This window comes from Bison bison, unplaced genomic scaffold (assembly GCF_000754665.1).
Source record: "Bison bison bison isolate TAMUID 2011002044 unplaced genomic scaffold, Bison_UMD1.0 scf7180017864067, whole genome shotgun sequence".
NCBI classification, from domain to species: domain Eukaryota; kingdom Metazoa; phylum Chordata; class Mammalia; order Artiodactyla; family Bovidae; genus Bison; species Bison bison.
In genome coordinates, this window is record NW_011494639.1 from 2,361,236 (window position 1) to 2,376,331 (window position 15,096).

Below are 15,096 nucleotides of genomic sequence, written 5' to 3' on the forward strand. Positions count from 1 at the left end.
GGTGCGGTCCAGGGCGAGCGCATCATGGCGATTGAAGGTAAGTGGAGGCCGTCCGCGGTTGGGGCGGAGGGTGGGGGGGCGCCCAGGTAGCTAGAGCTCGGGGGTGCCCGGGAGGCCGCGGCGCCGATGGGCCCCGGAGCGGCTGTGCAGGCTCGAGGGTCCCGGACCGCGTCCCGGAGGCTGGTGGGCGGAGCGGCGCCGCCAGACTCTATACCTGGCCTCGGCGGTTCCGTCGGCCTCGGCCCGCGGCCCGGCGCGACGAGTCGAGCGGCTCCTGCCGACAGGTACGGCGCCGCTGGGGCAGCTGCTCGCTCCCGGCGGCGCCGAGTCGGGGGGAGGGGCGGGGGGCGTCCGGTGCGGCCCTGCAGACCCGGCGGGACGGGCTGGAGGAGCCCGGGAGCGCAGGGTGTACCCCGCCTTCCATTGACCTCGCCCCAGCAAGCCGCCCTCCCGCGATATTCCCCTTCCTCCCAAACTGGGAGGCCAGTTTGCTGTCCCCAGTCCTAACCCTTCTCAGCCCCTACTCGAGCAGATGCTGGACTGCGCTGTCCGTCCATTCTCCTGTGTGCTGTTGTTGTAGAGGACCAGGGAATTTGGAGTGAGGGTAATTTCCTTCTCAAGTATTTTTCTCTCCTAACACTCAAAACTGGTTTTTCTCTAGGAAAGAGATGCAAAGACATCTTTACAAGAAATGCACACTCTTAAAATCCTGCATATATGTCAGTCTATTAAGTGTTACGGTGCCATCCATACTCATATTTTCAAAAAATAGCTTAATTAAAGTTCCTCAATAAGGTAGACAGCTGGCACTAAAGTGTATTTTTCTCTTCTTACAGAAACATGTAACTGGCATGAAGTGTCTATATTTTGCTTTGTTTTAAAGGACAATATTTGAAAATTAATATGGTACGTCTAGGATGTATGTGCAAGTCTGCAGCATGTTTGAGCCCCTATCCCACTCTTCCCTTACTTCAAACAATGAAAGTGGTTTGTAAAATTTCCCTGTGTGTATGTGTATGCATCTGTACAAATGTGTAAGGCACCTACAGCGTTGTCAGACCTAGCCTAAATTTTATGTTTCTCCTAAACACAACTTTTGAAAGCACTTCCCATCTTGGTGGCCAACCCTGAGGCATACAGCTTTGCCGGATCCAGAATTGGTTTAGTTGTGTGCTTATGTTTATCTTACTTATTTTAAGAGATTGATTACCTATTCAGACAGTTTCAAGTATCTGCTTTAGCTAAGGGGCTTCCCAGATGGCTTCCCAGTGGTAAAGAATCTGCCTGCCAGTGCAGTAGGCACAAGAGACACAGGTTTGATCCCTGGGTGGGGAGGATCCCCTGGAAAAGGAAATGGCAACCCACTGCAGTATTGCCTGGTAAATCCCATGGACAGAGGAGCCTGAGGGACCACAGTCCATAGGGTAGCAAAGAGTCAGACACCACTGAGGAGACTTAGGACCCACTCACGGTTTAGCTAAAGTGATGGAGGGCACTGGGAATAAGATCTCCTGATAATCTTTGATATTCTTGTTATCCAGAGCAGTACTTTCAAACTTTATCTTACTATTTACTAGAGGTTAAAAATCAAGAAACAGAATATACTGATTTATGTTTTGTACTTTATTTCCCCAACCACTTTGTGGAAGAATTTCTTGTGACTTGGTAAAGACAAAAAGGCTTATGCAGAAGGTGAAGAAGAATTAGCAAGATAGTATCCATGTATGATCCTGTAACTTAAAATTTCTTGAAAAATTTCCAGTTTCCACCCCTTTTCTCAATTGACTCTTCCCTTCTCCCTCTTATTGTTAAATGTGATCAATTACTTGTTTATGTCAGCTGAAGGCATTTTGCTCTGCCTACTGTGAAGTGAAGCTCGCTCAGTTGTGTCCAGCTCTTTACAACCCCATGGACTATACAGTCCGTGGGATTCTCCAGGCCAGAATACTGGAGTGGGTAGCCTTTCGCTTCTCCAGGGGATCTTCCCAACTCAGGGATTGAACCCAGGTCTCCCGCATTGCAGGCAGATTCTTTACCAGCTGAGCCACAAGGAAAGCCCAAGAATACTGGAGTGGGTAGCCTGTACCTTGTCCGCTGCATCTTCCCGACCCAGGAATCGAACCGGGGCCTCCTGCACTGCAGGTGGATTCTTTACCAGCTGAGCCACCAGGCTCTGCCTACTACTGCTTGTATATTTAAAAAACAAGGTTTTCAAATGTCCTGTTCTAGAGATTCTTTTGTGCTTGAGAAACTCTCAATTAATATTTTCATACTTAATAATTTGTTGATGGCTTCATAATATAACTGTCAGGAGTTATGTGTTTTCTAGTTTTGCAAGGCAACTATCGTTAATACTAGCATTTCTAATAAAGATGTCAAGTAAGGCATGCTGTCTATCATGTACTAAAGCAGATTGTTTGTACCCTCCCCCCCAGCTGTGTCATGAAGTAGAATGAACTCTGGATGAGGGCTTTATACTAGGGACATCTTAGAATTTTAAGGGGCCCACAGGAGCATCTCTCCCCATTTCCCAAAGAAGTGGTTCTTAAAATATTCAGTGTCTTCACTCACCTGTTAATTTTGTAGACTTACAGAGCAGTCGATGTGCTTGGCATCCTGTGCTGGACCCTGGGGGGCCACAAGGATGAATAAAATCACATTTCTTCCCTCAAGGAGTACATATTCTAGTGGGGGAGACAGATAATTTTAACCATGCAATTACAATATAGTGTGAACACCAGATGAATCATCCTTACTTTGTATAAAAATATTCAATGAGAATGAGTTCATTGAGCCCATATGCCAATGAACATTTATGCTGATGTGGAACTATAATTCTTACAGTTCATAAGGTCCTGGTTTTAACCAAAAATCTGCTGTTGGTAACTTCCTTCAATGCACTCACCCTCGGTCTGCTTTCTGGAGCAATAAACTGAAAGTTCCCTATTCTCTGTGTACCCGACGTCACTTCTACCATTTTGAGACAACTCCTGAGCGTTTTCTTTATTAGACACAATATTTAATTCTTCCTCTGGATGGTTGGTAGTTGTATGTTTTAAAGTTTGAAATATGGTAGTGTGCCACTCCATTATAGATGTTTTGTTAAAACTGTTATATCACTCCTTGTGCAAAATCTTATTAGTGTAGCTAATTAGAATAGCCATTTTGGAGCTTCATGTTGGCTCAGGATGAAGTTGTAATCAACCAAAATCACAGTCTCTTTTATCTGGACTACTTTCAAGTCATGTGTCTTCAGTTGCTTGCCCAGCTAACTAGTGTTTTGATTTAAAGAAGAGATTATTTGTATCTGTTAAGTGTACTCTTTATTAGCCCTGGCCCATTTTTAACCCTTTAATTCAGACTTTTAAGTACGAAGGGTTACTTTTATTTATTCCTTTTTTTTCAAAGCCCCTATTTTATAATACAAATTAATCATTTATTTCCTCCTCTTATCAATCAGATATCTGCTAATCAGGACTTCAGACAAATATAAGATGATGGTGTTACCACTCTAAGCTAATATAATTCCAGTCAGAGGTGAAGCAGTTAGCCCTATCCTAGGTTAAGGTACAATTTTTAAAAAGCATACTAAAATATTAAGAATGGCTTATAGACCCTTATTGTTACCCTAGAGGTCTTGTGGGAGATAACAGGTTGGGAATCTTTGGTCTAGCCGGCCTGTCAAGATGTGTAATTGTTATCTGGCATATTAACTCTTCTAATGTTGGCCTCTATCAGTCTGGAGAAGGAAATGGCAACCCACTCCAGTACTCTTGCCTGGAAAATCCCATGGACGGAGGAGCGTAGTAGGCTACAGTCCATGGGGTCCCAAAGAGTCGGACATGACTGAGCAACTTCACTTCACTTCACTTCACTTCATCAGTCTGACATTGTTGACTCTCTCCTGTTTTTTGAAGTTTTTTCTTCCTCTCTTACTTCTCAGACTTCTCTTTATCTCCCTGATCTAATGTTCTCTTGTTTCCATTCTTAACCTTGTTCTCACTCTACTTTGTACACTCTGCTGTGATTGCACCCCTTGAATCATGTGGAAATCTCTTGTTTGTAAATTTGCCTCCCCAGTCTGACCATAAATGCCTGGAGCATAACATGTATTTGGTTTATATTCATTAGATTTTGTACAGTACCTGAATATAGTATGTACTCAAGATGTTTCTTGAATTGTTGAGAGTTCTATCGATTATCATAAAGGGTTGCATCCCTTGCCCAGATATATTTGACCAAATGTCTGCCATTTAGTAACTTGTCTGTCTACCCCTTCCTAGTTCTGCTTCCTGGAGCAATAAAATAAAAATTCATTATTACTAAATTAAAAGTACACATGGTTTTCCTAATATAATTCCGCATAGTAGCTATATGTGTTGGACGTCCCACAGCAATCAAAAATGTTTAGCTTGGGACATTCAAAATGTCCTAAACCAAAGTTGTCTTCACAGCTACCAAATCCAGCCTCCATACTCCCCACTCCATGCAAATTTGCCATCTGAGTAGCATTTTTAAATAACCAGACGTCTGAATTAGAAAGCTGGAAATCAACCCTGTCTTATAATTCACTCTCCACATCCTGTTGATCACTAAGTCCTACCACGCCTGCATCTCAAATTAACTAAAATTACATTTTAGTTCATTCTCTTTTCTCTCATTAAGAGATTTGTATTAGTTTTTTCCCGTGTCTTGTTATCTCTGGTCTTAAGGCTCATTGCAATCCATTTTTCAAACTATTTCTAGTTATCTTTATAAAGGGCAAGTCTGATTTAAAACCTCAAGATAAATTTAGTCTTTAGTGATCTGACTTACACCCTTCTCCATCTAGTCCACATTTTTCTGTCTGTTCCATTGGAATAACTTTAGACTCCTTGCAGAATGTTTTGCTGAAGTAAAAATATTCACCTTGATTGTTAACTTGCTACACATAGTAACTTTACGTAACCTCTCTGGGTAGCTTTTTAAAAAAGAAAAATAGTGAAAGAAGGGTAAATTAGAGAATCTGTTGGTACTTTTTATTCACAATGCCTTTTACACACACTTTGCAAGTGTTTATCACACACTTTCGCATTTATTTTGTAAGTCATTAGTACGACTCAGATGCCTGTGAAGATTTGTTGTGACTCTGAGATTTCCGAGATCCAATTTGGGCTTTCAAAAGTTGTTTGAAATGTGTAATTAAAAAACCCAATACAGGACTTCCCCAGGTGGTCCAGCAGTTAAGACCCCGCGCTTCCAATGCAGGTGTGCAGGTTCGATCCCTGGTCCGGAAACCAGGATCCCACATGTTTCGGGGCTCAGTCAAAAAAAATAAAATAAAGAACTAATTAAAAAAAACAACAATGAAAGCATGTTGTATTCTTAGTCTTGAGGGAGAACATCACACTCCTGCTTTCCATGCTATTGTTAGAGAGATGTTACAGTGTGTACAGGGGTAATGTAATTAGGAAGTCTCAGCTGTCAGTCTGTGACTGAGTAAGGCAATTTATTGAACAGTTTGTTTTTTGGAAGATTTACAGTCAGTTTAGGCAGTGATGTTCCTGGAAGAGATCCTTTGGCTTTCAGCAGGAATCAAATTTCTAACATTTCATGGAGATTTAAGACATGTTTGTATATTAGGTAAATTGGTTCAGAGACCTCTACACAGTACTTTTGAATAATTTACAATTTATTTTAGTTTCCTTTTCTGACTCACTAAGCAAAATTAGAAAAAAAGTAGAAAACTCTAGAGAAATATTCGTATTAAGATGCATTTCGCTTTTTGTTATTTTCCGTGGTATTGCAAAATCACATATTGGTTCATTTGTACAATTTGTTGAGTAATAGTGTTTGCACGGTTGGTTTATTTAAAGTGATTATAATGTCTGTCCATAGCATGTGTGTAGTAGTATAGTAGCTTGTCTTCATGGATTCGATTTCCATTCAGCTGACTTTTATGTTTTTACCCCAACATCCCCAGATCCTCACCTGTTAATACCTAATATGAACTTATATTTAGGAATAGCAAAAGGCTGATCAAACTACTATAAATAAAAAACATTCCAAGCTTTGAATAAATGAATATTTGCATATTTTGTTTGTATATATAGTAAAATTTTAATAGAAACCTAAAAATTGGAACACTGGATTTTCCATTTTTTAGAAGAGATAGTGACAACACAGCAAGCTGTTATTAGGAATTTATTTAAAAACAAACTCCTATGATCCATATGTGTATTCAGTTCAGTTTCATATTCTCACATTTTAGGGCTGATTTTAGAATTGATATTCACAGTAATAGAATGAGTCATCAAAAGATAGAGGATTTTAATGAAATATTAAATTATCTTCAATATTCTGAACTTACTAATGCAATAACGAATATTTGTAGCTTTAAAAAAGTGATCTGGTGCAGTAGTGGAAAAAAAGGTATTCTCCATTAAATAGAAAATTAAATTAAGTAGAAACCTTCTTGTGAAGTATACCTATTCAAGCTTTTATGATATTAATGAGCTTCAAAGAGTCAAAACCATAATTAACAACAACAACAACAAAAAACTGAATGAAAAGCAGTCAAAAGTGGGAAAAATGGATTACATTTGTGAGCAGTAAATTTATAAGGTAAAAAAAAAATTTATAAGGTAAATCTTATACCTCTTAGAATAATTATTGAAGAAATTCATAGAAACTTGTATGGATTAAAACAGAAACTGTTTACTATGCTGTGAAAACCATGATCTTTCAACAACACTGTTTTCAATCAGAGACTAAAATTGATATTATTCCTTGAATGACTTAACTAGGGAGAAACTAAAAAGTGTCTAGAAATTAGTGGCTGTAGTCTAAATGGATTATAGCGGTTAGGAGTAGTTGGCAACATGAGTAGGAAATATTTAAAGTTGCATACCTATTATGGAGTAGATATATAGGTATCTACTGAAGAAATAGCTATAACAGTTTATTAAAGTGAGCTAGACACTAATTAAAAGGCTGCGGCTACTTTAATGCATGGTTTTTTGGAGAGAAATCTTTAGATGAAATGGAATTTAAAATACTTCTGAAGTAGTTTTTGCATAGTGTTTGACTTAATAGAACCTGTAAATTGTAGTGATTTGGGCTAATGGTCAAAGTAAATGTGTAGAAAAAATAAAAGTCCGTTTTAGAAAGGACTAGATTCATTTTTAAGGAACTAAATCTTTGGGTTTAATTTGTATACCTGAGCACCTTTTGATGGGAATATAACATCACTACATATTTTCTTCTGTAGACATGTGAAAAGTGCTACATACTTTGTAGTAACTAACCCTTCCTCCCCTCCCCAGATTGCTGGCTCCCAGGCCCTTTCAGGTATGTGCATATTCATATCCAAACACACATGCACACATTCACAGCACACGTGTGTGAGCCCACGCACGTCTATTTCCTGGTGTACCCTGACTTACCCTAATTGTAGAGGATTATGCCAGTTTATATCATGCTCTTACATGGGTTTGCCTGAGGGAAAAGATGGTAACTTTGACTAAGCTTGTCATTTTCTATCTACTTCTCATTTCCATGTTCCTGAGATGATCATTTCAAGAGCAATGCTAGTATTATCTCCAAAAACAGTTTTGAGAAATTCATTTTTTACTTAAGTTACCTTAAAGGATTAGAAAACAATTTCATAATTTTCTTTTTTTTCATAAAAATTTTTCATAACTTTTTTCATAAAAATGAAGAAGTATCAATGTTTATTTTCTTACTCTGTTAAACTTAGGATCCCAATTACTTTTTTCTGACAATTAACTAGTGACCCTGAGCAATATTATTTAACCTTTAGTGCCTTGGTTTGTTTATGTATAATGAACTAGACATTAAATGAACTAGATTTATTTTCGAGTTTTAGTCTTTTTATATTCAGTGATTTTAATATGCTGGGAGGAATTGGGGGCAGGAGGAGAAGGGGACGACAGAGGATGAGATGGCTGGATGGCATCACTGACTCGATGGACGTGAGTCTCAGGGAACCCCGGGAGTTGGTGATGGACAGGGAGGCCTGGCGTGCTGTGATTCATGGGGTCACAAAGAGTCGGACATGACTGAGCGACTGAACTGAACTGAATATGATTTTAAAGTCTTTATTATTATTATGTCTTTGAAGTAAATTTGGCATGTGAAAAATTCTATTATACAAGAATTCATTTTGGGGATGGCTATTCATTTTAGTGGAAAACTCATCTCTTTCTAAAGAGATTGACTAATTGATTAAATAATCGTTCCTTCAAATTGGTTCAGCGATTACAGAAAAAAATGTGGAGGTTCCTCAAAAAATTATAAATAGACTTACCATATGATCCAGCAGTCCCACTCTTGGATAATTATCCAAAGGAAGTGAAAACAGAGAATCAAAGAAATGTGTTCACTGCCATGTTTATTGTAGCATTATTCATAATAACCAAGATATGGAAACAACCTTTGTGTCTGTCAATAGGTGAATGGAAAAGGAAGGTTTGAGATAAACACACACACACACACACGTATATACATATACATATACAGTGGAATATGATTTAGCTCTGGGTAAGAAGGAAATCCTTCCATTTGCGACAACCTGAATGGACCTTGAGGGCATTATGCCAAGTCAGATAAAGACAGGTATATGATAACACTTACCTGTACCTTCTGAAAAAGCCGAACTCATAAAATAAAAATGGAAAGTCGAAGGATGCTTACCAGGGAAAGGAGGGTGGGGGACGTAGGGAGATACTGCCTAAGTACAGCTCACGACCTGTTGATAAATAAGTCCTGGGATCAAATACTCAGCAAGGGCAGTGATGTATATACACTTCAGAGTTGCTTAGAGACTAGATCTTGTGTCCCTTCCACAAAAACAAAAAGAATCATGGACATGTTAGTGGTATTAGCTCACACTAAAGTGGAAATCTTACTGTGTAGAGTATCAGATCAGCACATTGTCTACCTTAAACTTACACAGTGTTGTATGGTCATTTATCTCAATAAAAACAAATAAAAAATAATTATTCTCCTGTGTATTGGATATACATACTTGGTTATCATAATGGTATACACTTTAAATATCTTAAAATTTTATATACCAAGTATACCTCAGGAAGCTGAAATTTTAAAAGTCAGTAATCGTTTCCCTTGTGCCTTATACTCTTAAAAAATCAGTAGGCCACTTTTGGATTACCTCCGTATCTCCATATTTAAGTCAAGATGTGCCTCCAGTGGCTTGCTTTTTGCTTACAAATTTGACATTTCTCTTGTAAACTTTTCAGATTTGCTTTTAGAAAATGTTTAAAAAGTTATAAAATTTGTACACAGTTTGCTGTATCTCAGATGGAAGAAATATTCAGGCCTTTTGATTCCCAAACAAGTACATTAAAAATATACATTTAACCTGCACAATGCATTTTTTTTCCTTATACTCTTTCTGGCCTTAGGAAGGATTGGGGATAAAAGAATATTCATTTTTGTGTTTGATAATGTAATAAGGTTTATTTAACTTTTCTTTTGTACTTTTGAAAGTTTTTTTCCCTCAATTTTACTTTTTTTGTCTGGCATTGACCTATCTTTACTGTTCCTTTTATTTCAGTAATAATAGTGATTGCTTTTGAGTTACACATCGGTGAAATCTCACTTGTTGGTTAGAATTTTCAGAACAAATATCTGGAATAGTAGAGCTCAGTATTACTTGCTTTTCCTAGTTATGTGGTTTTTGTGCATATTTGGCAAATGTAATTATTGGTTGACTCTAAATTTAAAATACAGTAGTTATTTGACTTAACTTTTCATTTGTAAAGTCCTTTCTGAGAGTTAGGTTTTATTGTCATTTGCAGTTTTGAGAAAAGTCTTAGAATAAAGTAGTTTTTATTGTTATTGTTATATTAACTCTTGTAAAAAATGATACAGTTGTGTTGAAGACTAGATGTGTATAGTAAAGCCAAACAAATCTGTGTTACATATGCGGGAAGTCTGATTTCAGTTATAGGCATGAAAGACTGTTACGTGAATTATGTGCGTATCTCTTAAGTTAGAAGTGTTACCCTTTGACAATAGGTCTTAATGACTATATAAGGACTATTTCTAAGTAGCCTATGAAAATATCAGTGATGGTATCAATATATATTATAGTTGTGTTGTATGACATGCTTCTTCTAAACCTCTTGAAAATAGTTACTTTTTATAACTTGGTAAAGCTTCCCCTTCCAGCAGTCGTTTGACTAATTTCTCATTTTTAAAGATAAAGTATATTTTGTATAAAGTATATTTTGTAGGTATAGTTAATTCTGTCCCTTTAGTCAGTAGTCAGTGATTACGCCTTGGTAATACCCCATTTGATAAAGTCTTACTGTATTTATACTAAGGTTTGCAGAGTAATAATTTATTATCATAACTTTATGTTAAGCATTTCTTGCCAAGTCTGTCTTCCTGATAACCAGTGTTTACTCTCTATTGTTGATAATAAAGAGGCAGTGGCATTGTTACAGACAAGTTAGAATGAAGCTCTAACCTACTTTAGTGATAGAAATACTGTTTTCTAGTTTTTTAGCTTGCTTCCTGAATGACCTACTTTTTTCAGTGGATATCATAGTTTTTCTTTCTCATGTTATGGCTGTAAGATATTTCTATTTCTTATAACTTAACTGTTTATAATAAGCTTCTGTAGTGAGCTAAGATGATGATATTTAACATTTTTATTATATAAAGTTTAAGCATAATTTTCAGCCCAATTGTAAGGTTATTTATGCATATAAGAACACTACAGAATGTCATTCAGCGCACATTCGTTTAAGGTAGTGGTGCTATAATTCAGTGCAAAGGAAATACCTATTTTATGGTAACTAACAAATAATATTACTCTTAAGATAACGAGTGTGATTTTTTCTAATAATGGTGATTAAGATAAAGTAATTCTTTTTGTTACATTTGTTAGTTTTATCATCATGCTATTTATAAAATTTGTCTTGTAGATTTAGAAGAGTGGGTAGCTGGAGAATGGAGAAAGGATCAGAATATATGTTGTAAAACATAAATATTGCCTTTACAGCATTGACCCTTCCATGATAACTTACCTGTATAAATTAAGGTTCAGATACAAAAGTGGGTCCTTCCTTGCAGTGTTTCCTTCTGGATCATGTAAAGAGGTGTTTAGGAAGTGGTGCTATGATGTCTGCTCTTGAGAAGCCTGCCATTTAAAATAACATACTTGTATGAAGCTTCCTTATTCCAGAATTTTATGAGATCCTAGCTTATGGGTTCAGGAGGGTACTGTGTATCAGGTTAGCATATTCTATAGTAAAGTTTGAAGAGAAGAGTTAGGACACGTTTTTCTGAGGCCATTTCTAGAAACTAATTTATAGCAGTTCTTTGTAACAGTCAGACTCAGGTTATGACCTGTTTTTAATTTCTGAAAAAAATTTTTCTTAACAGGTGGAGAAAGAACCTGTGGAGTGCATGAACTTATTTGTATTAGAAAAGGTGAGTCAGTGCTCTGCATGGATACTTAAATACGAAGTGAACCCTTCACAGTGTAGGATGCATTTTAGTACAATGGCAGATAATTGGGACTTACAAAGTATAAAATGTAATAAATATTAATATTAGTTATTTGTATTGTAGACGTAACCTTTCATAAAGTGCATACTGCTTATTATGTGGTTACTGAGAGTCGTTACTGTATATTTCATTTTCATGGGATGGTAAAGGCCGGTTTCTCGCCTATTGGTTGTCAGACATGGTGAAGAGGCGCAGAATGGAGGGTTTGATTCTTGTTCCCTTTCAGAATCTGGAATCTGAGTGCATGCTGACCTCCCATTGACTTCTGTTCTATTACTGTACCCCATCAGAGAGATGTGAGGAGTTGGTTGCGATTCCCATCGGGATCATGTCCAAAGACCACAACATCTTTTGGCACCAACAGCTGTCTGAGCTTCCTTAGAAGGAGCCACCTGACAAACAGGTGGTTGAACAAGGTGGCCCCAGGAAAGGTAATTCAGTTATTAGGTGGGAGGCAAGGAATCAGGTATTCTCTAGATCGGAAAGAATCAGAACCTTGGGAGTCCCCACTCTCATAAGCGATCACATCTGAGAAAGGGTATGCAGAAAGGAAAAGGTGTACTTGGGGAGGAGAAATCTTCATAAATGTACTGCTCTTTTCTCTTTTTAAATTTGGGGCACTGTCTTTTTCTTTCTTCTTTGTTGAAAACCGAGTTGGCCCTCCTGAGTCTGGCCAAGTAGCAGTGCTTCCTGCCTTCATATTTCACCCTGAGGAGGCTTGAGGCATGTCCGTATCTGTGGCACGTGGGTATGACTGGCAAACCAGGAAATGTCATTGTACTGTCAGGAAGTCTTCCACAGGTCTGAAAAGCCTCAGCTTCTTTCAAGTTGAGTAAAAGGTTTGAAATCTCTTTTAGGTGAATTTGACATAATCATACTAGCTTATCTGTGTGTCACCAGCTTTGATTGCTATTCATTTAAAAATAGCCTCTTCCTTTATTAAAGTGTAATATATCTGTGTATCCGGTACCATAAAGGAGAAAATTGGAGTCAGTTCCCTGAAATCTCAGATTTAGGATTGTGGTTTTCAGTGCTATAACCATTGTTGGCTTGTGCTTCTTATCTAAAATGGGGCGGCGGGGGGTACACATTAGCCTTGTTTTCTTCCCCTATGTAAACATTTTTAGTCTTCACCTATAATATGTTAATCCAGATGTACTAAAAATGTTTTAAATGGCTTTATGGGTATTACCTTGTCCCACAAAAACTTTTTAAAACACGGAATTTATTTGAACAGCGAAAGACACTGTACAAGTCAATTGGAATCAAAAACTGTAAAAACAGTGGATAGATGAAGAGAGAAGACAGCGGCAGAGACAGCCAGAGGGTAGGCAAGCAAAATGCGTAAAGGGCTTCTTGTAGCTGCAGGGGGGACAGGAAGCTTCAGTGGAGAAAATAGTGTTGGTAGAGTTGGATGCGGGTCTGAACTCACCTTGTTAATGTGGCTCTTCTTGCTCTTCCTTATTGTTTCCTCCATGCCTGGCCCAGCGGTTCTCAGACCGTGCCGGGCCCGGGTTTCTCTGTATTAGTCCAGCGTTGTCACTTCTTCCAATTCTCTATAGAATTTAAAGTCTGTGATTGAAGTTAAAGTTTTTAATTTCCATGTGGCCATATCGTGGAGGAGTTTCTGGGTCTCTGCGTATCCCCTCAGCATTCACTACTGTGTCCTCTTCTAGTGGGCTTTTCCTAAGCATGTGAATATTTTTAAAATGAATGCTCAGATCTGAAAGTTTTGCATTTTAAACTGGGCTTTTGTAGAGGAGAGCCTATGAAGGCTATGTCAAGACAAATAATTATAGTTAGTATCAATGGTCCTGGTAAGAAGACATCTCTAACACTGTGTCCAACTTGTTTTTACCTGTTTTGCTTTCTTTGTCTGCTAGCTTCTTTCCTCTGTCAGACCTCTAAATATTAGAATGTATTAGACTTTGGTCTTGGGCTTGCTTCTTTTTCCACCTATTCTTTCTTTAGAATAGATGGTTGGTTATACCAACCAAAACATATAATAGGTTCTGGTGTGTTTTTTTGTTTTTTTTTTTTGATCATGCCATGTAGCTTGTGGGATCTTAGTTCCCTGACCAGAGATTGAATCCATGTCCTTGGCAGTAAAAGCATGGAGTCCTAACCACTGGATCACCAGGTAACTCCTGGTCCTTTTGTTTTCAATGCCATGCAGATTTGTAAATCTGGCTCTGAACTGCCCTTGAGTTCCCTCCTCTTATATCAAAGTACTTAGTTTATATTTTTATCTGCATGTCTGTTAGAATAAAAACGTGGTGTGTCTAAAATGCAAATCTTGGTTTTCTCACATGAATCTATACCTTCCTCAGCCTTCTCCATCTCAGCTAATGAACAGAACAGTCTACTCAATTGGTCAAGTCCCAGCTGAAGAATCATCCATGCTTCTCTTATTCTTTTATCTTCTGTGTTGAATTGATTACTATTAGCAACTTCTGCAGTTATACCTTCAGAGTACATTTTTTAATCTGATCCTCTGTTCCTCCATCCTGCTCTTATCACTGTAGTGTGGATCCTTGTCTTCTCTTGCCCACACTACTGTAATGGTTTCCTAACAGGTTCCAGCGTTTCCTCTTAACGTGCTTACAGTACACATCAGTGATCTTTTAAATGTGAATTGGGTCGTATCACTTGCTGGTTGAAATTCTTCTCTGGATTCCCTCTATACCTAAAATAAAATCAAAGTCCTTACCCTGATCTACAAAGCCTTACATTATAACATCAACTCAGAAGTCTTCCCGTGTAAATCATCAAAGTGAAAGTGAAAGTCGCTCAGTCATGTCTGACTCTTTGCTACCCCATGGGCTATACAGTCCATGGAATTCTCCAGGCTGGGATACTGGAGTGGGTAGCTGTTCCCTTCTCCAAGGGATCGTCCCAACCCAGGGATCAAACCCATGTCTCCTGCACTGTGGGCAGATTCTTGACCAGCTGAGCCGTGAGGGAAGCCCATAAATCATCAAAATATCATCTAAATATTATCAACTTAGAAGTCCTATCATCTGAATCATTTATATCAGGTCTGAGTAAAACTCTAGATATCATCTGTCCTGGTTCAGAAATCCTCTCCATCTGTTAGACGTGTAAAACTAGCAAATATATCACCTGCTCTTCAAACACAATGATGGAGCAGGATAACAGTTACTGACATTTCCGTTCCAAAAGTGGGAAAGCGGAAGAGAGGAGTCACTGATGCCAAGCAATTTTGAAACCCAACTGGGGAAAATATTTTGGGGTTCAAGACTGGAAATAACACTCTGTGGCTCTTGGCCCTGACGTCTGAGGCTCCACTCTCGGGTTTAAGACTCTATACTTGGAGTAACCCTTCCTTTTTCTGGAACGGTCCCATCACTTCATGGGAAATAGACGGGAAAACAGTGGAAACAGTGTCAGACTTTATTTTTTGGGGCTCCAAAATCACTGCAGATGGTGACTGCAGCCATGAAATTAAAAGACGCTAACTCTTGGAAGGAAAGTTATGACCAACCTAGATAGCATATTCAAAAGCAGAGATGTTACTTTGCCAACAAAGGTCCG

At 38.3% G+C, this 15,096-nt stretch overlaps 1 protein-coding gene across 1 annotated transcript in view; it reads left to right on the forward strand.

Moving 5' to 3' along the window:
* Positions 1-31: 31 nt before the first annotated feature.
* The window catches only part of SYT14 (synaptotagmin XIV), a 202,929-nt gene continuing 187,864 nt past the window's right edge, over positions 32-15,096 (forward strand). Inside the window, exons 1-2 of the mRNA XM_010836872.1 lie at positions 32-37; positions 11,416-11,463. The gene's annotated coding sequence lies outside the window, so the exon portion shown is untranslated. The remainder of the gene's footprint in view (positions 38-11,415; positions 11,464-15,096) is intronic.